This window comes from Cricetulus griseus, chromosome 4 (assembly GCF_003668045.3).
Source record: "Cricetulus griseus strain 17A/GY chromosome 4, alternate assembly CriGri-PICRH-1.0, whole genome shotgun sequence".
Taxonomy (NCBI): domain Eukaryota; kingdom Metazoa; phylum Chordata; class Mammalia; order Rodentia; family Cricetidae; genus Cricetulus; species Cricetulus griseus.
In genome coordinates this window covers 90,688,785-90,716,434 of record NC_048597.1, presented here as the reverse complement: position 1 = coordinate 90,716,434, position 27,650 = coordinate 90,688,785, and the positions used below count along the sequence as shown (strand labels likewise).

Sequence of the window (27,650 nt, the reverse complement as noted above, 5' to 3'; positions counted from 1 at the left end):
AGGACCAAATTTCAGATCCCCATAACCCATGCTGGCCATCGTGTTACACCTCTAATCCCAGCTCAGGATGGAGACTGGGGGTCCCCAAAGCAAGCTCATCAGCAAGGCCAGCAATATCTGAGTTTCTCTGCCTCCGTGACTAAGGAGGAAGAACAATGAAGGATAACTCCTGACTTTAAACTTCAGGCCTTTATATGTACTACATACATGCAAAACAGATACAAACAAGAACACCAAGCAGATGCACATGAAGGGAGGGGGCAGCCTGGAGAGATGAATCATCTAGTAAAGGCACCTGCTACCAAGCCTGACAATCTGAGTTCACCCCTGGGGTCTACATGTCAAAACAAGAGAAGCAATTGCTGCCACTTGTCCTCTGACCTCCACATGAACACTGTGGCATGTGCACACTCGTACACAAAATAAATTAAAGTATAATTTTAAAAAGAGGAGAGAGAGAACCGAGAAACAGGGGGTCAATAAAATGGCTCAGTGAGATAAGGTGCTTGTCATGCAAGCCTTGAGACCTGAGTTTGATCCCTAGGGCCTATATAAAGGTGGGGGGTGTGTGGCTCCTGCAAGTTGTCATTTGCATGTGTGGGGTGGCCACACACTCATAATAACAAAAAAGGGAGCAAGAGAAAACACAAAACATTGAGAAAAAGATTGAGAATTGTGGCAGAGAACTATATTATATTAAAACAGATATAATAGAACTGAAAAATAACTAAAACTGGAATTCAAAAGATGACTAGATTATTGATGAAGTAAAATGCAGAACAACTTAAAAATAATGAAAAACAAGAAGGATATTGGGGAGGGAATGAGGTACTTGCAGATGGCATCATATAAGTCTGTGTGGAGGTGTGCATACAAGCAATAAGCACAAGAGGGATGGGCACATGCCACAGTTCATATATGAAGGTCAGAGAACAACTTTCAGCAGTTTTCTCCTTCAACTATGGTTCCAAGGACTAAATGCAGGTTGTCAGACTTGAGTGACAAGAGCTTTTAGAGCCTTTATCCTAGATTTCATTGCTGTTATTACCATTTTTCTGACAAAAATCTGGTCTGTGTAATCACTGAGGTAACAAAGTGTCTTGTCATAGGTGTTTGTGATATTAATTTAAAAAATAAACTGGATATGGTAACACTACAACTGTTTTGGCAACTCAAGAGACAGAGGCAGGAAGATCACTTGAACACAGTAGTCAGATGCCAGTCTGGGTAGTGTACACCTCATTTCAATCAATAAATAACTCTGATGATGGTTGGCAGCCTGAGCCCCCATCTAAACAGGAGACACTAGGGCCTTCTCAGAAAGTTGGCCAGAGTACCTGAGCTAGACCTCGGGGTGTCTGCTCCCTTTCAACCCCATGCTATTTAGAACCCAGAAGATCTGTGTATTTACTGTAACTACCACTACAGGCCTCACAAGGAGCATACAGCAAACAGTGGTAGCGAGACAGATGGTTTAGTGCAGATGCTGTTCGGAAAGGATCGAGTTCTTTTCGGAAATGAGGCAAGGTAAGAGGTGACCAGCCTCACTGAGCCGTGAGTCAGGCTTTGAAAGGGCTTCATTCCTGCCTACACAGTTACCTTAACTTACTTTACAGAAGATCCCCTATAACCTTCTAGCCAGCCCTCCAAGTTGGTGTTTGTTTCTTTTTTATTTATTCTCTTATATTTTATACCTTGACCATAGCTTCCCATTCCTCTCCCCACTCCATCTTCTCACTCCCCTGGATCCACTCCTTCCCCATTTACCTTCAGAAAAGATCAGGCCACCCAGGAATATCAGTCAAACACAGCATAACAAGTTATAATAAAACTACAAATGAGAGAGAACATAAGGTGTGTGTCTTTCTTGTTCTGGGTTTATATTATGTTACAGTATATTTTCCAGTTAAATTATGTACATGTCAGCTTAATAATTTAGTTTTTCTTTACACCTGAATACTATTCCATTGTGCCTATATACCACATTTTCATTATCCACTCATCAGTTAAAGGAAACTTAGGTTGTTTCCATTTCCTCGATATTGTGAGCAGAGTAGCAATGACCATAGCTGACCAAGTATCTGTGAAGTATGATATCATGTCCTTTAGGCATATGCCAAGGAACAGTAGATCTACTTTTTTGCTTTTTGCGGGTTCTCCACACTGATTCCAGAGTGACATTCCTTCCAACAGTGAATGAGGGTCCTGTTTCCCCACATCCTCTCCAGCATTTGTTGTCAGTTGTTTTGTTATCTTTGTCATTCTGATTAGGGTGAGATGAAATCTCAAAATTGTTTTAATTTGAAATTCCCTAATTGCTAAAGATGATGAACACATTTTAAGGTATTCCACAGATATTTTTATTTCTTCTTTTGAGAACTCTTTTCACAGCCATAGCCCATACTTTAAAATTGAATTGTTTGTTTTCTTGACTTTTGTTTTTCCTATATTGTGGATATTAATTCTCTGAATCTTTAGATATGAGTATGTAACCTAGACTAATGACAGAAACCAGGAAAGTGAAAAGGACCATATTAGGAGGAGGGGATTCTAAAGAGGGGAATAGCAAGACAGGGGTGATATGAAGGGGAAAATGAGAAACTTCATTATTAGACAAGGGTCTCATGTAACCCAGTCTGATCTTGAACTCTCTATGCAGCCTATGGTAACCCTGACTTTCTGACCCTCCTGCCTCTACCTCTACAGCTGTGTACCACCTGACTGACCCCTAGTCAAAAATTTCAAAGTCATTTTAGAGAACTGATGCCTTAAGAAATTAATCATATCCAATATTATGTCAATATCTCAAATGTCACCCTGGCCACACTGGACACATCTGCAATTAAATAATAGCTGCCACAGTTAATTCACAGATTGCTGTGACATCAAGAAAATAACCTACGAACTTGCCTACAGGCCAATATGATAAAGGCATTTTCTCAATTAAGATTTCCTCTTCCCACATGTGTCCAGGTTTGTGTCCAGCTGACAGAACCAACCACCACCAAGGGTTAACTTCTATGATATTTTTTCTTTACACATAATGTATCTTTAAAATAATGGATACCTACAGTATGTTTAGTTTTTAAAAAGCTCTTTTAGTATAATTTTTGCTTTAGTCATTATCAACTAATACAAATCTTTCAGGAATAAACACATCCATATCTTTTTTTTACTGAATGATTACAATTAGGATCACTTTGGGATTTAGAACATATTTAAGGACATAATTTCATTATTTGCTTAAACAGCTGATTATACAACACAGACAGCATAAGAACTACAAAATGGAGCCTGTAAGTATATAAGGGAAGGAATTGATTCTTGGATGCTTAGTATTAAAGCTTTGTGAGAACATGAAACTAAATCTTCAACAAAATGCAAATTTAAGAAGTGAGGCAGGCGGCCGAGCGTTGGTGGCGCACGCCTTTAATCCCAGCACTTGGGAGGCAGAGGCAAGCTGATCTCTGTGAGTTCGAGGCCAGCCTGGTCTCCAGAGCGAGTGCCAGGATAGGCTCCAAAGCTACACAGAGAAACCCTGTCTCGAAAAACCAAAAAAAGAAAAGAAAAAGAAAAAAGAAAAAGAAAAAAACAAGAAGAAGTGAAGCAGGCATAGTGGGATAGGCTTGTAATCCCAGACATTCCTCAAGCTGAGGCGAGAGGATCACAAATGCAAGGCCAGCAAGGTCAACTTGGAGACCCTGTCTTAGATAAGTAATTTAAAAAATATAGCACTGAAGATACTGCAAACCTTTATGAAACATGTGCAGGCCCTGAGCTCAGTCTCCAGTGTGGAAAGAAGAAGGGGGGTGGGGGAAAGGGCTGACTCAGAACTAGCTGACCTATTAAACCCTGAGAGTATAACATAAAAGAGAGGAGAAATACAAGGGGGTGAAGAGGAATAAAGACAGGTGACCACAGGAATTCATCCTTATGAAGTTAAATGTTTTCTAGTTCTAATTCTGTCATGGACATTCTAGTTTCAGTGATAGAAGAGAGTATAAATTTAGTGTGAAGTCTCAAAGCTTGCAACTCAAATGCTAATTCTAACTGCACACATGTTCACTAAGTTGTATGGTCTTTGGATATGGCTAATTGTAATGTGTGATTCTTTAACTTATTTCCAAGGGTTTCTTACAACAAAGTAAAATAAATGAAAATAAAATCCTTAGGGCACTTTTACATAATAGTTAGGCAATAAATTCTCTAAAATAGTAATATGGCTTTTAAATTAAAATAAATCCATCTTTGCAAATGCCCATTGAATATCTACCATGTTCCATGTCCCTCATAAATTCATCATTAAGATGCACTAGAGGGACTAAATTCTAATGAACAATCCAGAACCCTCAGTTCAGAACATTTTTACTCCTTATACTAAAGTTTCATAATAAAAATACAGGTCCAAAAAAAAAAATACAGGTCCAAAGCCAGGTGGTAGTGATGCACACTTTTAATTACAGCACTTGGGAGGCAAAGGGAGATCTGGATCTCTGAGTCCGAGGCCGGCCTGGTCTACAGAGCTAGTTCCAGGACAGCCAGGGCTACACAAAGAAACCCTGTCTCAAATAACCCCCCACCCCACCCCAAAGAAACAGGTTCTATTTAAAATCACAGCAGAGAAGCATATAGAGTCTCTCAAGCATAAGAAATTATAACCCTGGAACAGAGCATAAAAAAACAACCAGCTGAAGCTAAACCATCACCAAGATCAAATAGAAAAGGAACCAACTCCTGAAAGAAGGGACCTACCCTTGGTAAGAATGTGTGACTAACAGAGGCCCTCCCTCTCTACAGGACTCCAGACGAAAGCTAGATCGTTATCAATTAACTGCCTTAAAGCTCCAAATTCAGCTGTCAGATATCCACTTGAAGCATTCGATGGGATCCCTGCTTACAATGAATGAACACAATATGGCACTTTCTCAGTAGAGGGCACTGGAGGACTATTATATGAACCAGATCTCTGGCTGCTGAACAGGGGGGATGGAGCTGAAGGCACTTGGTGGTAATTTGCCCAAGCAAGTGCTAAGAATATACAGAGCCTTAGTAAACTCAACTGCAGCTGAAGCCAGTGAAAGCTTTCTGCGACCTCTTGGGACACTGGACACTGAAACCCTGCCTCCTTTCCAGACCGGCTGAGCTCTTTCTGCTTATTTCTGTGCCCCTCACCTCACTGCCACAACCACACCAACGTGGAACACCATGCCTCCAGGCCTCATGCATGTCAGGTACCCCCATTTCAATGTGCTTTATGTTAAATAATGCTCCAAAAACCTGCTCTGTGCTCCAGAAGCAACTACAGACCATTCCTGCCACACCAGAAATGTTTCTGCCACCCAAGGTACCACATCTCTGTCTTTTCTGAAGTGGTCAACAAGTCTGTGGAAGACCCTCCCAACATCTATCCTTTATTGCTTTCTCCTCCATCACTCCTTCCCTCCCTCGATCCCTTCCTCCCCCTCCAACTCTCCCCCAGTTCTGCAGTACCCTAGAGAGTTATTTTAAGTTTGCAGAGACGTTTTTATAACAGCTTGATAATTCTCTGTACTAGACTCCTGTTCAAATAACTGGTAACTAATTGAACCAGGAACTACTTGCTACATGAAATAGTCTCAGAAAACACAACCTTAAAAACCTGAATGCTAGCCTGCGGTTTGAGGAGAGAGCCCTTCTACTCTAGACTATGGCCAAGTTCGTCCATAACTTCCCAGAGAAGGCCCCGGTGCTAGTAAGTGCTGCCATGACTTATTTACTCAAGGCATGCCTGGCCACCTTTTTGGCACTACACCAAGGTTGAACTGGTTCCCATAATCCCTACTGAACTCCCTGCAGCTATTCAGAGTATGAAAAAAATAATTCAAAGTGCTAAAACTGGTAGCTTCAAACAGCTTACAGTTAAGGAAGCTATGAATGGTTGGGTCGCCACTGAGGTGTGGATGTGGTTTTATTTCAGAGAGAGTTCATAGGCAAACGTGGCATCATTGGCTATGATGTTTGAAGACTGATCTTTTTTCAATGTTTTTTTTATTAGTTCAAATTAGGAACAAGCTTGTTACACATGTCAATCCTTCTCCCTCCCCTCACCCCCACTTTTCCTCCCCCAACCCTGACCTACCCCCCACCCCATCCAACCTCTACTCCCCAGGCAGAGTAGGGCCCTTGATGGGGGCTCCCCAAAGTCCACCACATCATCCTGGGCAGGTCCTATGCCCTCCCCCATGTGTCCAGGGCAAGAATATATCTCTCCATGTGGGATGGGCTCTCAAAGTCCCTTCTTACACCAGGGAAAAATACTAATCCATTACCAGGGGCCCCCTAGAGTGCAGAGGCCTCCTCATTGACATCCATGTTCAGGGGTCTGGATCAGTCCTGTGCTGGGCTGGCAGAGAGCAGTCTGGAGTCGATGTGCTCCCCCTTGTTCAGGCCAGCTGTTTCTATAGGCTTCACCAGCCTGGTACTGACCCCTTTGATCTTCATTCCTCCCTCTCTGCAACTAATTCCAGAGTTCAGTTCAGTGTATATCTGTGGATGTCTGCCTCTGCTTCCATCAGCCACTGGATGAGGGCTCTGAGGCTCGGGAACCTGGGCAGGACAGAGGGCCAAAGACTGATCTTTTTTGTTGTTGTTGTTGTTTTTTGTTGTTGTTGTTGTTGTTTTGAGACAGGGTTTCTCTGTGGCTTTTGGAGGCTGTCCTGGAACTAGCTCTTGTAAACCAGACTGGTCTTGAACTCACAGAGATCCGCCTGCCTCTGCCTCCCGAGTGCTGGGATTAAAGGCGTGCACCACCAATGCCCGGCTTCCGAAGACTGATCTTTAACATCTTATTTTATTTGAGTTTTTATTTGAATGTTCTTGGACCACATGTAATGAGACTGCTATCTGAATAAAATACTAGCTGTCCAAAAATAAATAAATATATATATATATAAATAGCCACCTGAATGTTGTGATTGGTCTGGGTTTAGCCCTTACGTGTGAGAGAAACAAGATGCTAATATTCATGGCGTGCAATGCCACAGTTAATCAAAATACTCCCTGTGGCTGTTAATGAAGTGCCAAGAAAACCAAATACCACTGGGGTTCAAGTGGCTAACTCACTCTGCAATTTGCAAAAGATGTCTACAGGGGACAGGGTATGAGATGTATTATTCTGAATATATTTCAGGGCCTACATACAGTGCTTATGACAACTTTGAGGATATCAACATAGACCAAATTGTAACTGAAGATCCACCGGGCATCAACAATAGCCCTAAAAGATTATTTCTTGCAGATACATGGCAAATATTGCTGAAAATTGAACACAAAGTTTAATTATGTGGATTGTGGAATTAACCAAGTTAAATTCATTACCTAATTAAGTTTTTAGGAAACTGAGAAAGAATGAGATCCTAAGAGCTAAAATAGGGAACATTAAATTCCTTTCAGAAATAGTGAGGGCAGCCAAGCCTGGTGAGAGAACTGTTTGCGCTGTAGAGTGAAACCCTGTCCAAAAGAGACAAAGGCTGGAGGTAGAGCTTGGCAGTCAAGGACTTGCTCAGCAAGTGCAAGTTCTACCCCCAGTAGAGAAGGAAAAGAGGAAAGGGAGGCAGAGAGAGACGTGGAGACAATGAGAGGACAGAGAGAAAGGAAAGGGAAGAGAGGAGAAGAAACAGGGGTGGAAGGAATTGCTGGTATGCTGGGAAAGAGGAGGAAAGGGGACAGATGAGAAAAGAATGTGAAGGGGGAAAGGAAAGAGACACCCAACGACATCATAATAGCTTTAGATGTTGAAAGAAAAAAAGTCCACCTATCAAGTAAGAAATTAAGACAAAAAAAATATTTTCTAGGGGGCCTGAAGACATGGCTCAGTGGTAAGAGTACCAGCTGCTCTTCTAGAGGCTCTGGGTCCAATTCCCAGCACCTATATGGTGGGTAACAACTATCTGTAACTCCAGGCCCAGGGCATCCAACACCTTCTTCTGATCTCCATGGACACTGCACACACATGGTGACTTGTACATTCAGTCAAAACACCTAAACACATAAAATAAAAATAAATTCCCCTGAAAAATATGTTAGACCAGGCAGTGGTGGCGCACACCTTTAATCCCAGCACTTGGGAGGCAGTGGGAGGAGGATCTCTGTGAGTTTGAGGCCAGCCTGGTCTACAGAGTGAGTTCCAGGCAAGCCAGAAATACATAACGAGACCATGTCAAAAAAAAAGAAAAGAAAAGAAAAAGGAGAGAGAGAGAGGTAAACCTGTAAATAAATACTCAAGACATGTATTTTGCTCTCTTAATTTTGTAACAGACACATGGCTGATTAAAACAAAAAATTAAACTTGTGGCGTTTAAAATGAGGGGTGGTGGTGAACTATGCTACTGCAAAGTTCATTTTTTATTCAAGTGGTTCCATACTCTCAGCAAACCATCAAGGATGCATATGATCATCTTTAAAAATACCACTCTAGGGGCTGGGGAGACAGCTTAGCAATTTAAAACACTTGGTCCTCTTGTAGAGAAGTAGAGTTCAGTTCCCAGTGCTCATGTCAGATGTATCAAACCGCCTGTAACTCGAGATCCAGGGAAACCGACAAACTCTTTTGGTCTCCATAGGCACTTGTGTGTTTGCATATATACATGTGCACATGCACACACATTCTTTTGAAAAGCATAAGGCTGATTTTTAAACTGTCCATCAAGAGGAGCTCAAGGGGTGGCTCTACAGATGAGAGCTCTTGAAGAGACTCAAGTCCTAGCCAGGCGTTGGTGGCACACGCCTTTAATCCCAGCACTCAAGAGGCAGACGCAGACAGATCTCTGTGAGTTCGAGACCAGCCTGATCTACAAGAGCTAGTTCCAGGATAGCCTCCAAAGCTATAGAGAAACCCTGTCTCGAACCTCCCCCCCCAAAAAAAGAAGAAGTCCCAAGTCCAGGTCCCACAGCACCACACCAAAGGGTTCACAATCACCTGTAAACTGCAGCTGCAAGGGACCCAACACCCTCTTTCAGCACTTGAATGCACATCAATATATATATATATATATATATATATATATATATATATATACATACAGACTGCCAGATAGACAAACAAATAAATAAGAATAAATAAAAATAAATCTTGGCAAAGCAAATAACAATTAAAGGATTAATTAAAGGGGATTAAAGACGTGTGCCTCCACTGCCCAGCTCTATAACATATTTTCCTCCTAAGAGTAATATAATACCAAAATATCAAGGTAAATCTTAACTAGGTATGGTGGTTTGAGTAAGAATGGCTCCATGGGCTCATATATTTAAATGCTTGGTCGACAGTTGGTAGAACTGTTTAGGAAGGATTCGGAGGTGTGGCTTTCTTGAAATAGGTGAAAATGAGGGTGGACTTTGAGGTTTCCAAAGCACACACTATACCATTCCATTATTTCTCTCTGCATCATTCTTGTAGATCAAGACATAAGCTCTCAACTACTGCTCCGGCACCATGCCTGCCTGCATGCTGCCATGCTCCCTACCATAATGGTCATGGACTCATCCTCTGAACTGTAAACCAACAATAAACTCTCTCTTCTGCAAGCTGCTTTGATCAGGGTGTCTTATCACACTAATCAAAAAGTAACAAAGACACTAGGCAACTTGATTCTCAACTTAGTACCCAAGACAACTGTAGGGAGACACCCTAGCCCCGCCCAATAGTCCTGGGACAGGTACCAGGTGGACCCGGGACTCGCCCATAAGGGCGTGGTGAAGGAAAGCCGGGGTGACGTAAGAGAGCTTCTTAAGGGGCTGCACATGGGGACCCTGGCCCTTTTTGTTCTGGCCGCGCTGGCTGGGTTCTATAACCTAGCTCTGGCCTGTGTTTTACCTTGGTGTCTTCTGGAATAAAGAGACCTTAATCCTACACGTGGCGCCCAAGAACTTTACGACCCTGAAGAGCCAACGGTCACCCAGATAATCCAGTGAGTTTCACCCGCGTGTGCGGGGCGCATCCCCTCCCCCGCCCTCTCCTCCCCGCTGCGGGGTCCGCCCGCCCACACACCGGCTTGGGCCGGATTCCTCCTCTTCCCGCGGGGCGCCGTTGCAGGCTGCGACAGCCCGCCGCGGTATTTCCACCACCCGCAGGAGACCCGGCCTGGCTTTGTCTGGCCCTCCGGCTACCTGGGAGAATTCTCCCGGGCACTCACTTTAGATAGCTACCTGTGTGCGCTTAGGGCCTGAACGCAGAGCTCCTGCGCGCACAGAGGCAGGTTTTCAGCTTTCATTCACAGGGAAAGCACCTCTGTTCCCGCCTGCCTCTACACCTGCTGCCGCCGTCTGCGGCCAGACCCTGGCAGGGTAAGTCTTTCAACTCTAGCCCTGGGCACAGCCACCTGTCTGACACAATTACCCGACAGGTAAGTTCTAAAGATTTCCTTAGCGGCAAAAGCAGATTTCTGTGAGTCAGATCCTACCCTAGATAGACGCTGCGCCACCTGCTGGCCGGCACGTGGTTACTACAACCAGAAATGAAATTACCAATAAATATGGCTGCATTTCCTTTGCAGTTAGACATGTATAACATATCTTATGCTTATATGCATTCACTGCTGGAGGAGCAGGCTGACTTGCAAAATATTGGCTTGTATGTTTTGTTAGCTGTGACTTTCTTGATTCACGTGTCGTTGTTCCTCAAGAACAGAAGGAAGTTTGATCTCTCTACCCACTTGCAGGATATACAAGCCTTACGTAGCCAGGCTCAAAATGAATCAAAACTTACCTATTCATTGCTTCTTGAGCTGGTAGAACAAAAACTGGATGATAGGCTTCGTTCAATGTTCTATACGATACAGGCAGATCTGTCTAATACTCAAGCTGAAGTGCAGCACATTCATAACAACATAAAAATAGACAGATGCTCCATCTTAGAGTCTTTACAAGCCGATCGAGCAAAGGACCGTGATGAGATTCAGGAACTTATTCAGACCTTACAGATCAAACAGGCTACAGACCATGATGCCTTAATGGCTAAGCAGGCAGCAGACTGTGAATCGTTAGAGATGGCATGCAGCCGCTTAGAAACTCAGCTAGGCTCTCTCTCCTATTCCTTTGTCACTAAGGTACAAGAGACCCAGAATAGGCTTCAACAATTAGATAATGCCACTAAGTCAATAGCTGGGAAATGTGAGAGGGACTATAATGAACTTAGAACTGAGCTTCAAAGATTACAGGAGGAGTTACAGACCAGGGTTGCCAAACTGGAAATGTCTACCGAGTTCATGGCAGAGATTAATCGCAACCTTGATTCTAAATTTCAATCTCTGGATGGCTATTTCCAGGCCACCCAAATGCTAGCTAGGGATGAACGCATTACTCGTCTAGAAAATCTTACAGGAGAATTGTCGAAGCAAATCGAGGATTCCGCATCACGCCTTGAATCCCTTATGGTGGATGAGATTAAAGCCTCTCGTGAGGAAATTCTGACCCGGCTGACATATCTTGAACAAGAAGACACTGACTCACTCCGATCCGAGATGCACAATTCGAGAAGGTATTTCAATCACCCTAAAGTGGTTACACACACACCTTTAGTATACCCGGCCATGGTGGTGGACAGGCAACCATCTAAAAAACACTCCCAGGGGCAGACAGCATATACATGGCAGCCAACCCAATTAAAGGATCTTAGGCATATTAAGGAATCGGTTGTTTCGTATGGTCTTCATAGCCCATATGTAAAACAGCTATTGCATTCATGGGCCACCTTTAACAGGGTGACGCCCGCAGATTGGATAGGGTTAGCCTCAGCTGTCCTCGATAATTCCTGCTTAATTGAATGGAGAGCATTGTTCAGGGAGGAAGGAAGAATCCTAGAACGGCAAGCCGCCAGGGACGGGGTTGATGCACCCCTCCAAAAAATCCTAGGAGAAGGTATTTATTCTGACCCACAGATTCAGGCTGAATATGACGACCATACGCTGTCATGCAGAACAGCAGCACTAAATGCATGGGACAAGGTTCGTGAATCAGGAGAACATCTAGAAGCTTTTACAAAAATAGAACAGGGACAAACAGAACCATTTAAAGACTTCTTAGATTGACCAGAGCAGTAGACAAACAGGTAACAGATCCAACAATAAGACATCCAATTGTGTATAGTTTAGCTTATCACAGTGCAAACCCAATGTGCAAAAGAATACTTTTGCCTCTAAAGATCAGATCAGCTCCACTAGAAGAATGGGTTTTGCATACTGCCCATATTGACTGTAACATACAAGATACTGGAATCTGGGCAGAAGAAGCTGTCCCAAGAGGTTTCAACAAACAAAAGGAGATTAGAAAAGATAGTAACAGAAGGACTTGGGAAGGAAGAGCACCTTACAGGGGCTCACACAGGTACCGTGAGGCCAGTGCTCATCGCCACCTTGACCCAGAGCCTCGCATAGGAAGAGCACGCTCCAGAAGTCCTTGGAGGCGTCAGGAGAATAGATGTTTCAGCTGTGGTAAAATAGGACATACAAAGAAAAATTGTAGACAGAGAAATTCTAACAATTCCCCACGCGACAGGTCGTTGCCCTCTGGGTTATGTAGGAGATGTGGTAAGGGCAAACACTGGACTAATGAATGCAGATCAACTAGGGATTTTCAGGGGAAATTATTAGCGCCGGGAAACTCGAAAAGGGGCCTCGAGCAGGCCCCTGCCCCGAGAACAGTTCGATCATTCCCAGTAACAGTGGAAGACAATCTCTCGCAGGACGAATAGATAATTCCTTGCCTATGGTGGAAAATGATACTGCTCTAGAGGGTAGTTTACATAGTGATGAAGAATCACATGTGACTGGTGAAAATGACAAACGCATATTTTGGCAAGCTTCTATTAATGATAAAAGGCCTCAGTTAAAAATTAAAATTAACAATAAAGTTATTTCTGGTTTAGTGGACACTGGAGCTGATGTGACTATTATCACTCAGAAATGTTGGCCTAAGAATTGGCCACTTAAAGAGGCCAATGTACAATTTTTAGGAATTGGAACTCTATCTAGAGTTCGACGGAGTGTTAACTCGATGGTTTGTATTGGACCGGAAGGACAAAAAGGAATATTGAAACCTTACGTAGCAGATATTGCTATAAATTTATGGGGTCGTGATTTATTACAACAGTGGAATACTCAAATTAACATCCCTCCAGTGTCAGATACGAATTCTAGACAATCGTGGGATAGTAGAAAAGATCGGGTAAGATGCCATGGAAAATGGTTACCAACTATCCGGGCTGTACAGACACTAAATACAAATGACAGGCCTTCAGAGGAACCAAAGGCCCTGCCATTAAAATGGCTTACAGACGAACCAGTCTGGATAGGGCAATGGCCTTTGACCTCTGAAAAGCTTGAGGCTCTAGAAAAGTTAGTACAGAAACAGCTAGAGACTGGTCACATAGAGCAATCTACCAGCCCTTGGAATTCTCCTGTATTTGTCATCAAGAAGTCAGGTAACTGGAGAATGCTGACAGACCTGAGAGCCATAAATAAGGTAATTCAGCCTATGGGCACTCTGCAGCCTGGAATGCCATTGCCTTCCTTAATACCTAAAGGATGGCCCATCATAGTAATTGACCTTAAAGACTGCTTTTTCACTATACCATTACAAGAAAGTGATAGAGAAAAGTTTGCATTTACGGTGCCAACTCTTAATAACTCACAACCAGTTCGGAGATACCAATGGAAGGTTTTACCTCAGGGGATGCTAAATAATCCTACCTTGTGTCAACAATTTGTACAACAACCTTTGGAAATAATTCGTAAACAATTTCCACACTCTCTTGTTTATCATTATATGGATGATATTCTTTTAGCTGATTCTAGTGAGGAAACTTTAGAACGTATGTTTAAAATGGTGAAGGAGGTTCTGCCTAGATGGGGTTTACAAATTGCCCCAGAAAAGATACAAAGAGGAGATTCTATTAACTATTTAGGATATAAGATAGACTTACAAAGAATCAGACCTCAAAAGGTACAAATTAGAAGGGACCGTTATCAAACTCTTAACAGTCTTCAGAAGCTACTGGGAGAAATATCTCAATTACAGACGATTATTGGTGTGGAAGGACATGACTTAAAGCATTTAAAAATGGCACTAAAAGGTGATAAGGACTTAAACAGTCCACGAATATTATCGGCTGAGGCAGAAAAAGAGCTACAATGGGTAGAAAACAGAATATTGGATGCGCATGTAGATCGGATAAACCTTGATCTAGACTGCATTCTGGTCATCTTGCCATCCAGAGAATACCCTTCTGGGATTCTGATGCAGAGGGAAGACACTATATTGGAATGGATATTCTTGCCACATAAGCAGAACAAAAAGTTAAAGACGTATATAGAAAAGATTTCTGATTTGATTTTAAAGGGCAAATTAAGACTTCGTCAGTTGACTGGGAAAGACCCAGCAGAGATTATAGTACCTTTAACTAATGATGAGATTTCCTCCTTATGGAAGGATAATGAATATTGGCAAATAGCTCTCACCGACTTTTTGGGAACAATTAGTAACAACTATCCCAAAACTGACAGAATTAAATTCATAAAAAAGACAGTTTGGATTCTTCCACGCATTGTAAGACAAACTCCCATTTCTGGAGTTCTTACCTTCTACACCGATGCTAACAAAACAGGTAAGGCTGGTTATAAAGCAGGTGAGGTAAGTAAAGTAGTTCAAAGTCCATATACATCTGTACAAAAAGCAGAATTATATGCAATTCTTATGGTGCTTATGGATTTTATGGAACCCCTTAATATAGTTACTGATTTCCAATATGCAGAAAGAGTCGCCTTGCACATAGAGACTGCAGAATTTGTCCCTGATAATACTGAACTAACCTCGTTGTTCTTGCAGTTACAGGAAACAATCAGAAACAGAAGTAACCCACTGTACATTACGCATATCAGATCCCATACGGGTCTGCCAGGCCCACTGGCACAAGGCAATGATGAGATCGATCGTTTATTGATTGGCACTGTGCTAGAAGCCTCGGAATTTCATAAAAAGCATCATGTAAATAGCAAGGGTTTAAAAAAGGGCTTCTCCATCACTTGGCAACAAGCCAAGGAGATAGTGAGAAACTGTCCTACTTGTTCCTTTTATAACCAAACTCCACTGCCAGCAGGATGCAATCCTAAAGGCCTTCGGAGGAATGAGATCTGGCAAATGGATGTCTTTCACTTTGCAGAATTTGGAAATTTGAAATATGTGCATCATATCATTGACACATTCTCAGGTTTCCAATGGGCTACTGCTCTCAACTCTGAAAAGGCTGATTCCGTTATTACACACCTACTGGAGGTGATGGCAGTTATGGGCATACCGGCGCAGATAAAAACTGACAATGCTCCAGCATATGTCTCCACAAAAATGGAACAGTTTTTCAAATATTATAACATTAAGCATGTCACAGGTATACCACACAACCCTACAGGACAAGCAGTCGTCGAAAGGTCTAACAGGACACTTAAGGAGATGCTCCATAGGCAAGCTGGTAAGTCGAAACCCCCCAAACATAGATTGCATAATGCTTTATTAACACTAAACTTTCTTAATGCCAATGACAGTGGGCAGACAGCTGCGGAAAGACACTGAACTACGGAAAAAACTGCTGAACTGAACCAACCAGTGTATTACAAAGATATGCTGACCTTGGTATGGAAACCTGGACATGTATTACGTTGGGGTAGGGGTTTTGCATTTGTCTCCACAGGAGAAGAAAATCTTTGGATACCATCAAAATTGATCAAGATTCGAGTTGAGGGAGACAACCCCCTCGACAAGGATGACTGACAGGTATTTTCTGAGGAACCCCCCTCTATAAGTCAAAGGACACTACATGTATGGATACTCAAGGAAAGAACGTAGCTATAACCATCAAACAAAAGGAACGTGCTATACGGTAAAATTTACAGCTGTCTCTCGAATAACTCTATGTCTATTCATTTCCTAGTCCCTATTCAACTAAATCGAGACTGGATTTAGAGTTGGATTTGGCTTTCCTACTCTAAAATCCAAGCATGTTATTTAACAACATTTAAAAGTTTCTGTGTTATATCAAGAAGCCAATTGCTATAATACAGAATAAATGAAGAATAAGAGGACTATCTTTGTTTTTCTTGGCTTTTTCTTTCACACCCTCTCATAATCGTTGTTCGTCAAGGTTCGTCAAGGTTCATCAAGGTTCGTCAAGGTACCTTTCCCGGTACACATACATAAACAAGGGAACATTTCTCTGATGACACTTATGTTTGAGTCCCATACAGCCAACAAGACCCAGCCTGACAGCAATCCCTGCATGCTCCAGAAAAGGAATTGGACTACACCTCCCCGACTACACTGGATTCAACTCACTCCGTTTCGACTGACACTCCAACCAGAACCTTGACTTCAATCAAGTTGAGGATTTCAACGTAGATCTTCAATCAAACAAATCTCATCTAACATGGACTAGACATAACTCATTAGAGACTTTCCCTGTACTGGCATTTTTTTTTCCACAGGGCCCCCACATGACTACCATCGTCCCATTTCAGCAGGAAGTAACCTAGAAGATGCTACGCCCCCGTTCCCCATTATTGTGTATTAGGGTAGTGTAAGTCTAGTTAAGAATGACCTTCTTATTGTTTAGAGTTGGGATTGGAAGAAGGTGTTCAAGTTAGACACTTTTTCCACATGACTTTAAGACTTAGCTAGAATAGACATAGGATGTACCATAGCAGATTATTGTATCTTCTTGTATTTCACCCTTATGATTGTTAGTTTTGGATATTTTACACTATTAAGTTTTAATCCTCTTTTAGACTAAAAGGGGAATTGTAGGGAGACACCCTAGCCCCGCCCAATAGTCCTGGGACAGGTACCAGGTGGACCCGGGACTCGCCCATAAGGGCGTGGTGAAGGAAAGCCGGGGTGACGTAAGAGAGCTTCTTAAGGGGCTGCACATGGGGACCCTGGCCCTTTTTGTTCTGGCCACGCTGGCTGGGTTCTATAACCTAGCTCTGGCCTGTGTTTTACCTTGGTGTCTTCTGGAATAAAGAGACCTTAATCCTACAGACAACAAAACGGTGAGAATAAAAAACAATGGACAGAGGAGGTAGCTCAGTGGTGAGCACTTTCGGAGCATGCACAGAGCCCTGCTTTAATCCCCATCAATAAAAGTAGAAATCAAATGAACTAGAGGCAATGAGGAAAATTAATCCAACTCATATGCTAAAGCATATAATTATATTGCTTAATTTAATATAAATAAAATTAATATCAGATAATGGTTACCAGTATGGTTGCAGTGACAAAAGTCTGCATCAGAAAATAAAAGATGGGTAGTTATCGTGAGATAAAAATGAAGATGGAAGGGGTGGAGAGATGGCCTGGTGATTAAGAGCACTTGCTCTTGCAAAGGAACTGAGGTCAGTTCCCAGTCCCAGCATGGACATGTTAATCACAAATGCCTGTAACTCCAATTTCACAGGATCTAATGCCATATTCTGGATTCTGCAGGGACCAGGAACATACATGGTGCATATTACACATATGCAAGCAAACATTAAAACACTTAAAAATAAATCTAAGAAAAAGAGGATGGATATGCTTATACTAAAATTAATTCTAATTTGATCAAACATTTCAATACAAAAATGAATAATTTAGTGAAAATCCTTTCAAAGAATAATTGTCAGTGTTGTTCATTGCAGCATCAATGATGTTCATCGAAGCATTATTTATAATAGCCAGAACCTGGAAACAACCTAGATGCCCCTCAACTGAAGAATGGATAGAGAAAATGTGGTACATTTACACAATGGAGTACTACTCAGTGGGAAAAAAAAAAACAATAGAATCTTGAAATTTGCAGGCAAATGGATGAAACTAGAAGAAACCATTCTGAGCGAGGTAACCCAGTCACAAAAAGACAAGCATGGTATATACTCACTCATATGTGGATTTTAGACATAAGAGTAAAGGATTAACCAGCCTACAACCCACACTGCCAGAGAAGCTAGTAAACAAGGAAGACCCTAAGAAAGACACACATGGTCCCCGGGAGAAGGGGAAAGGGACAAGATCTCCTGAGCAAATTGGAAGCAAGGGAGGAGGGAAGAGGGATCTAGGAGAATGGGAAGGGGAGAAGAGAAGGGGTGCAGAAGATGTGATGGGACAGGGAAGTTGAGTTGGGGGAAGAACAGAAGAGAGCAAGATAAGAGATACTATAATAGGGGGGCTGGAAAGATGGCTCAGCAGTTAAGAGCGCTGACTGCTCTTTCAGAGGTTTTGAGTTCAATTCCCAGCAAACCAAATGGTGGCTCACAACCATCTATAATGAGATCTGGTGCCCTCTTCTGGTGTGCACACATACATGCAGGCAGGACATTGTATACAAAATAAATAAATAAATCTTTTTAAAAAAGAGAGAGAGATACTATAATAGAGGGAGACATTATAGGTTTAAAGAGAAATCAGGCACTAGGGGAATGTCTGGAGAGCTACAAAGATGACACCAACTAACAATCTAAGCAACAGAGGAGAGTCTACCTTAAATGCCCTCCCCTGATAATGAGATTGATGACTAATTCATATGCCATCGTAGAGCCTTCATCCAACAGCTGGTAGAAGTAGAAGCAGACACCCACAGCTGAACCTTGAACTGAACTGAAATCCAGTTGCAGAGAAGGAAGACTGATGAGCAAAGGGGTCCATACCAGGCTGGTGAAACCCACAGAAACAGCTGACCTGAAAAAGGGAGAGCTCTTGGTCCCCAGACTGATAACTGGGAAACCAGCTTGGGACTGATCCAGACCCCCTGAATATTGGTGTCACTGAGGAGACCTTGGAAATCTATGGGGCCTCTTGTAGTGGATCAGTACTTATCCCTAACATAGGAATGGACTTTGGGAGCCCATCCTACATGGAGGGATACTCCCTGAGCCTAGACACAGGGGGTTGGCCTAGGCATATCCCAAAGAATATGACAGACTTTGAATACCCCCTATGGAAGGCCTCACCCTCCCTGGGAAGCAGAAAGGGTACGGGATAGGTAGGGTGTTAGTTGTGGGGGCAGGAGAGAAGGGGAGGAAGAGGAACCTGGGATTGACATGTAAAATAATTTTCTTTCTAATTAAAATAAGAAATTTTAAAAAAGAATAATTGAATGACCAAAGTTATAAAAATATATAAAATGTATAATTAAAATTCTATGCAGCATTTTAAAGTACATAATGAAGTTAAAAAACAAATAGCAATCTAAGAAAATACAAAAATTACAAGGAAATAGATATCCATTATGTAAACAATGTATTATCAAAACCTTGGAGAACTAAATTAAGATACCTAAATTTGGGCAGGCAGGAAAAAGTAACTAATAAAAAGCCTAATGAGCTGAGTTTGATCCTAGAGTTCCCAGCACATGCTCAAACACCACACACACACACTAAATAAATAAAACATTTTCCAAGTACCTAAATATTCAATATAAAGTGGCCAATTGATAAGTGGTTGTCAATGAAGAGATATGAAAAAATTAAGCCATGTGAAGAGAAAAAAGGAACAGGCCAGAAGAATATAAAAATACTACTTCGTATGTATGTATGCACATTAGTGCATACATACATTTAGTGATTATGGGTAAAATCTTAAAATGCACAGGTGATCTATTGTAGTACAAACAAACAAAAAAAAACAAGTTGTGAGAATTGCCTCTGGGAAGTAGATCTGCAAAGACAAATTCAGGTACCACAGAGTAGAAGAGACAATAAGAAGATAAACTTGCATTTAACTCTAATTCCTAGCAGTGCATGTAATATATGGACTCATGTGTATGACTTATATAATCAAAAATTATTGATATTTTAAAGTACATGAGAACTGTGATGGGGATTAAGAATTTAATACCTATATCTTAAGTGTATGTCCCTCTGCAGGAAGCTGTTTCTAAATGAGGTGCTGTTCAGACCCAGAGATAACAGAATAAAATTTTACCATCTATTAACACAAAACACTGTTAACATTTGCAATATTTATGAAGAGATACCCATTCTTATATAAAAATGAGATTTTAATGGCATTTTCATCTTTGATTTATTAACAGATAAGTTAGAGATCTGCATTGTCTGAGGCCTGAAACCACATGTCTGACCTCTAGTAACAGTCACAGGTCTACTGAAGATCACCGACTGGTGCAACTAATAAAAGTTCAGGTCTCCACACACACTGCCTGCACCAACTGGAAGAAGAGGTGATGAGTAACTGTTCTCCCTGCTAAATGCCCCAGTCCCTAGGTCCTAAGCCCCAGGGCACATTCCTTACCCTTCTCCCTCTGCTCTCAGCCCCTCCGCATCCACCCATTGTACACTATAACCTACAAGACCCACTCTGTTGCCCAAACCCTTTGAACTCATCATCCTCCCAAGGCCAAACATCCCGCTCAAGATCTAAATGATGTCTTTAGAGACAAAACACTCTACCAAGTGATGTTGGATTTTCCTCTCACTTCATCATTCTATGCTCCTGACTATGACTTACAGAATGAGGTAAGTACAATTTGTAGCTATTCTGAATGATACAACCCAACCTTGGACTACTGTGGACAATAAAGTACCCCCAAAGCAAAAAAGGATTGAACTCTCCTCTATGCAAGATAAAGCTTATACCAGCTCAGACTTTAAAGTAAATTTGACCAAATGCCTTCACTTTCAGTGCCCACCAAAACTTCCTTCCTAATGTCTCAAGTGAGCATCCCAGCCCTAAACTACAGTGGACCTAAATTTCTGAGGCTCTACCAAACAAGTCAGACCTTATAAAACAAATACCTGTGCAAGGTGTAGTCAAGACTAGATTGCTATTATATCTCAGTCATTTTGCTTCTACAAGATCAATAATAATAATAATAATAATAATAATAATAATAATAATAATAATAATAATAGTGCCACTGAGATGACTCATCAGATAAAGGGAACTGCCACAAAAACTTATGATCAAATTTTGACCCCCCACATGATGAAGACAACCAATTCCCAGAGATTGTTCTCTGACTTCCACACCCTCTCTCATCTTCATACAAATTAAATACATGTTTAAACAAAATTATGGAGGGAACAGAGCAACAGCTTAGTGGTTAAGAGCTCTTGCAGAGGATCAGTGCTCAGTTCCTTCTTTATTTGTTTTGTTTTGTTTTTCAGGACAGGGTTTCTTGGTGTGTAACATTCCTAGCTCTCCCGGAACTCACTTTATAGACCAGGCTGCCCTCAAACTCACAGAGATGCACCTGCCTCTGCCTCCTGAGTGTTGAGATTAAAAGCGTGCACCACCACTGCCCAGCTCAGTGTTTAATTCTTAGCCTCTACTCTAGCTCTAAGGGGAAATCTGATCCCTGACCTCACACAGGCACTCTACTCACTTGTATACACACACACACACACACACACACACCTAAAACTCAATCTTAAAAAAATATACAGAGGGGCTCAAGTCAATCAACAATGCTTAGAGCTAGGTGGCTCATGTAAATTATACAAGTTTTAACTATTATCAGGGGCTACAGGGGTAGCTCAATTGGTGAAGTGCTTACCCTCTGTGTAAGCATTAAGAACCAAAGTTTGGATTCTCCTCCAGCATCCACAAAAAATGTCAAGTGCAAAAGTGTATACTTGTAATCCCAGTGCTTGAGAGACAGAAACAGCACTATCCTGGGGACTTGCTGGCCAGCTAGTCTAGTCAACCAGTGATCTCCAGGTTCAGGGAGAGATGCTACTTGTAAAACAAAAACGATAGTGACATAGGAAGATATTTGACGTTGACCTTTGTCTTCTACATTCATTGGCATACATGCATCCTCCACATGAACTCTGTACACACACATACTAAACGCACAAGTACATCATCAGCAAGATGTGTAATCCTACTTGAAAAACTTAGGCAAGAGAACTACCATAGTTTTAGGGATGATATGGATTAGTTACAAAGGTTATAATGAGCTATAAGACTGAGACTATCTTGCCGGGCGTTGGTGGTGCACGCCTTTAATCCCAGCACTCTGGAGGCAGAGGCAGGCGGAGTTCGAGACCAGCCTGGTCTACAAGAGCTAGTTCTAGGACAGCCTCCAAAGCCACAGAGAAACCCTGTCTCGAAAAAACAAACAAATAAAAAATAAAAAAAAGACTGAGACTGTCTCAAAACATGAAATATATACATATATAGGAATACAATCAGTAAAATTACAATATAAAACAGTAAAGCTAACAGACTTGAACAGCACAAGTGAACAAGTACAAACTCCTTGTTTGGAGGAGAGGAAGTGTGTACCCTGTGAACAACTATTAGTTTCACTGTTAGAAAAAAAAAGTGAACACAGCCATTGATAAAATTATTTTATCCGCTGGGCACTGGTGGCACACACCTTTAATCCCAGTACTCAAGAGGCAGAGGCAGGAGGATCTCTGTGAGTTCGAGGCCAGCCTGGTCTAAAGAGCGAGTTCCAGGACAGCCTCCAAAACAATACAGAGAAGGGTTTTGTTACAAATACAGTGATGCTTTATTTCCATTGTAAACTTGATTGGATGAGAAAAGTCTAAGACATTAGTGAAGCATACTTTTGGGTGTGTCTGTGGGTATCTCTATTGAGAATTAACTCAAAGGGTAGGAAATAGCCCGACTTTGGGTGGTGCTGTCCCAGGGACTGGGATCCCAGGCTGCACAGAATGGGGACAGGAAGAAAGTGAGCTGAGTGCCAGCATCCGATCTGTCCAAACATGGCAGAACAGCATGCCTTCTCTTCAGTACCCACAAACCATGAACAAAACAAGAATTTACTCCCTCACGTTGCCTCTTGTCAGGTATTTGGTCCAAGAAAAATCTCTAATCCAATACTCATGTTTTCATTTCCAACTATGCTGCTCTGTTGCCTGCTGAGACTTGAAGATGGTTGGTTTGTTTTTGAGACAGGGTCTCACTAAGTAGCCTTGGCTGGACTAGAACTTACTACATAGTTCATCCTGGCCTTGAACTCATCTATCTCTGCCTCCCAAGTGCTGAGACTAATGGTGTTCCCACACACAACAATGGCCAAACACAGAACTTTAAAAGAGCTAAAAGGTCACTTCACCTGCTCTCTTAATCTGGGTTCCTTAATAAGGACAAGAAACAATTTTGCCAAAATTCAAATAATTAACAGGCAAGGATATAATAACTAATTCTTCCCATTACTAGTCTGTACTACACAGTTCTAGCCAATCACTAAATTAAAAAATAGACTACAGCTGGGTGGTGGTGGCGCACACCTTTAATCCCAATACTTGGGAGGCAGAGGCAGACGGATCTCAGTGAGTTTGAGGCCACCTGTGTAAAAAGTGAGTTCTAGGACAGGCAGGACTGTTATGCAGAGAAACCCTATCTCAAAAAACCAAACAAAAACAAAAGCAAAAAAAAAAAAAAAAAAAAAAAAAAAAAAAAAACAAACAGGAAACTATCTAAAGCCAGTACATAATTATCCCAGGTAAGCTCACACCAAACTGTGACACAGACTGAGTTCTACAAGCTTCCTCAAGTTCTCCTCTGGCCTGCGCCCCTCCCTGCAGGGCTCTGGCAATTGAGCTTCTGCTCCTCTTATCCACTTCTCTGTTAATCCTGGGCCCTGAGGGATAATGCTCTGTGGCAAGCATATGCCTTTCTCTGCAGATAGATGTCTTAATAAGTAACCGACAACTCTGGCAGCTCAGTGCACTGAAGAAGTAGAGGATAGGGTGAGCAGAGAAAGCTCTATCCAAGTGGGAACCAGCGTACTAAAGGAAGGTGAGCAACTATTTTATTTAACAACTATAAATCATGAATTGTAATGACCAAAGTCATGCTAAAATTCTAGCTTTCACAGGGAAGGCTTACAAACATTAAAAGCATCGTTTCTTGCTACTTCTACATCTGTCAAACCCTCTGAGCAAACAGCTGAGAGGCACTCAGGAAATTAGCTTTGGTGTCCTAGACTAACTTCACCCACCGAGGTCAGCAGTTTCCAATCCCATCAACACACTTTCTCACTCCACTGTTAGTCATGATACTGTCCTCACTCAAGAGGACTCCCTATTCACATCCACATCCAGCCAATCTATGGGGACTGTTCATGTGCAACTTTCTTCTGAAGACATTACTGACTTTGCAGCTATAATTTCTGATAACAGTGCAACAAATACACTGCTGTGCCCTCCAAGTCCTAACACCTCTAAATCAGTTGTTGTATAGTCTTTGGTCTGATTTTCTTTGTACTCATCATATCAGAGGACTTTAACTTTCCTGAGAGCCACTCTCTTATCATTTTCAGACACTCATATACTCAAACAGCATCTAGCAAACATCTACTGATGCCAGGCTCTGGGCAGAAACCAGAAATACAAAATTGAAAACTAACAGTTCAGGCCTGGAGAGATGGCTCAGAGGCTAAGAGCACTGGCTGCTCTTCCAGAGGTCCCAAGTTCAATTCCCAGTTCCTACATGGTGGCTCTCATCAGTCTGTAGCCTCAGTTCCCCAGATGGGTACCCTTACAAGGAGATACATGCAGGCAAAACACAAATGCTCATAAAATAAAATTTTAAAAAGTAAAGAAAAACAGAACTTCCATTCACAAAGGACCCTGATTCTCTCCTTATTTTCATCTTAATTTTACTAACCACGTTGCCCAGTATAATGCTAATACCTTAAGACTATTCAACTATTTTCCAGTTAACTGAACAAGAACATTTTAAATTTAAAATATATAACAATACTTTCCAGAATTTAAATTCCTTTTCAAAAAATAAAAAAGAGCTTTATGTTTCACAGCTTCTTTCTGTTCAGATGTCTAAAAACAAACAACAAAAAATACTTGAGTTTCTAATTGGAAAAGTTAACTGCAGAATCAAGGTCTTTAACACTTTTCTTCAATCACCACTTTTTCAAAACATAACTGTACCCAGCACTCGGGAGGCAGAGGCAGGTGGATCTCTGTGAGTTCGAGACCAGCCTGGTCTACAAGAGCTAGTTCCAGGACAGCCTCCAAAGCCGCAGAGAAACCCTGTCTCAAAAAAAAAAAAAAAAAAAAAACCTGCAAAGTACGTATCCCAAATTCCTACATTTCCATATTTATTTGAGCCCAGACTTCTTGTGCTTCTTTATTGAGCTCTGAAGTTTATCACACTCAGAATCAAGCACACATACTTTAACACTTAAAGATTTTAGTGTACTATACGACATGATTAATACACTGAAAGATCAATGACAATTGTCTCCACAGACAGTTATTTTGAAAAGGTATTTTCCCAATAATGAGACACAACATTTTACCAGATAACATTTGTTTTATTTTCAAAGAATTATCTCTTTTCCTGGAAGGAACAAGTAATAGTGTTTACAACAGAAATAGATAGTAAGTTCTCCAAAAGGGTTCTTAGGCATAGAAAGCCAAAAGGTCGATCCTCATCCCTTCCAACCTGCAAAACTCCGTAAGGCTGAGGTTGCATTTTCCTCGCTCAAGCTGTATTCTTTCAAGATGAGACCATTTTAATTCTTTTACCAGACATGAGAGAATTGTAAATCCACCTACATAATCCAGTGTCTCAGAATCAGTGACAACTGCAACACACTCTCTGTAAACCACATTACTGGCTAATCAAGCTACCATACCTTACTTGTACAATGAATGTACACCTCTCATCTCTGCAGTAGCAAAGCAATTTCATAAGATGATCTCTAATGTAATCTGATCTATTAAACACTATAAAAAGAGAGCTGTGAGACACTATGAAGTACCCACATTCTCTGATCTGTTTTATGCTATAAGGATGTCAAGCACAGGCTTAAGGGATGGGCACTGCATCCAAGGGCATTAGTCTTCACAGACCTCAACACATGCATTAACTCTATAACACACTCAGCCTTTCTGTTTTAATCTCTATGTGTGTGTTTCTCTGTGGACTGCTTTGGGAGGCTACAAATGGGCATAAGATGCCCAGGAGTGGCAGTTCCCATCTGCCGTGAGCCATGCCTGGCATGGGTGCCAGGAACCAAACTTCTGTCATCTAAGCAGCAAGAACTATGAGCCATCTCTTCTCCAGCCCTAAAGCATGCATTGCTTAATGTTAAAGATATTTAATAAATATTTATAACAAACATGTAAATTGATATCTTAATGTGCTTAATACATAAATATATTTAATAAGCATGTTAACAAATCAAATGCACCTACATTTAAAATACATTCAGCATTTAAAATACATATTTTTGAGATACAGAGTATGGTCTTAGAGCTATTTCACTATGAAAACAAACCTGAAATTTTCTAAAAGGTTATTTCCAGGAAGAAGTTACTCTGCAGGGAAGGCCCACCCTCAAGGGGGCAGCACCATTCCATGACTGAGGTCCTGACTGGTTAAAAAGGAAAGACACTCTGGGCATTAGGATGCATCATCTCCCACTGCTCCCCCACTGCAGTCAACATATGACCAGCTGCCTAGTGCTCCTCCTGCCACTGTAACCAGGGAAACCAACTCTTCCTTTTGAGGGGGAGATGGAGAAAGTCAGGGTGGGTCTGAGGAACTCAGAAGCCCACTGTGATCCAGAAAGCATGCTGAAGCCTTTGGACAGTATCCAAAGGAAAGGAAAACAACTGGCTTAGTAAGGAGCCTTGGATCTATCCCAAAGGACACTTAATTCTAGGTTCTTGTGTCCCGAAGTAAAGGACTGCAGCAGGGACACTTGGCAAGAAATACAAATAAAACCAGGCATAGCACACTTTAACCCCAGCACTCAGAAGGTAGAGGCAGGTAGAGCTCTGTTAATTTAAGGCCAGCCTGGTCTACAAAGTAAGATCTAGTCCAGCCAGAGTTACATAATGAAACCCCTGTCACTAAAAATATTTTAAAATTTAAAAAAAAAAAAAGAGGGATGGCTCAGTGAAGAGCATCCTGGTTCAATGTCTAAGACCCACATGGAGACTAACAATGCTTTGTAACACCAGTTCCAGGAAATCCAAAACTCTATTCTAAATTCTTTTTTGTATTTTTTATTTTAAATATTTTTTGATTTATTAATTTATTTTTTACATTCCAATCCCAGTTCCCCCTCCTTCCTCTCCTCCTACTCCCCACCGCTTCCTCCCCATCCCACACCCCATCTGCTCCTCAGAGAAAGTAAGGCCTCTCCTAGGAAGTCTGCTAAGTTTGTACCATCATCTCCTTGAGGCAGGACCAAGACACCGCCTCCCCCATGTCTAGGCTGAGCAAGGTATCTCTCCATACATTATGGGCTCCACTAAGTCAGTTTGTCCATCAGAGTTAGATCTTGAACCCACTGATTCTGTGGGTTTCCCATGCATGGTCTTGACTCCTTTGTTCATATTATCGATCCTCCCTCACTTTGATTGTACTCCAGGCTAACTTCTAATGACACAAAGCAGGTTTGTAGTGCACAGACATACTACATGAAGACAAAACTCTCATGCACATTGCTGCAAGGGGTGAACTAGCCAGGGCAATGCTGGAGAGTACACCTCTCGTGGCAAAGACAGGGAGAGCTGGCAGGCTGACCAAGCCTGCAACTAACTATCCAGGCCCAGAACCAGGGTTATATGTTGGCCCACCCCAACATCTACCCCATCTGTAATCTGCTGGAGCCCTGGGGAAGGAGA

At 41.8% G+C, this 27,650-nt stretch overlaps 1 protein-coding gene and 1 pseudogene across 1 annotated transcript in view; one reads left to right on the top strand and one right to left on the bottom strand.

Annotated features, from left to right (window-relative positions):
* Positions 1 to 27,650, bottom strand: part of Ttc28 (tetratricopeptide repeat domain 28) — a 400,070-nt gene that overhangs the window by 346,953 nt on the left and 25,467 nt on the right. The gene's annotated exons all lie outside the window — the stretch shown is intronic.
* LOC100768418 lies at positions 5,687 to 6,001 on the top strand (annotated as a pseudogene).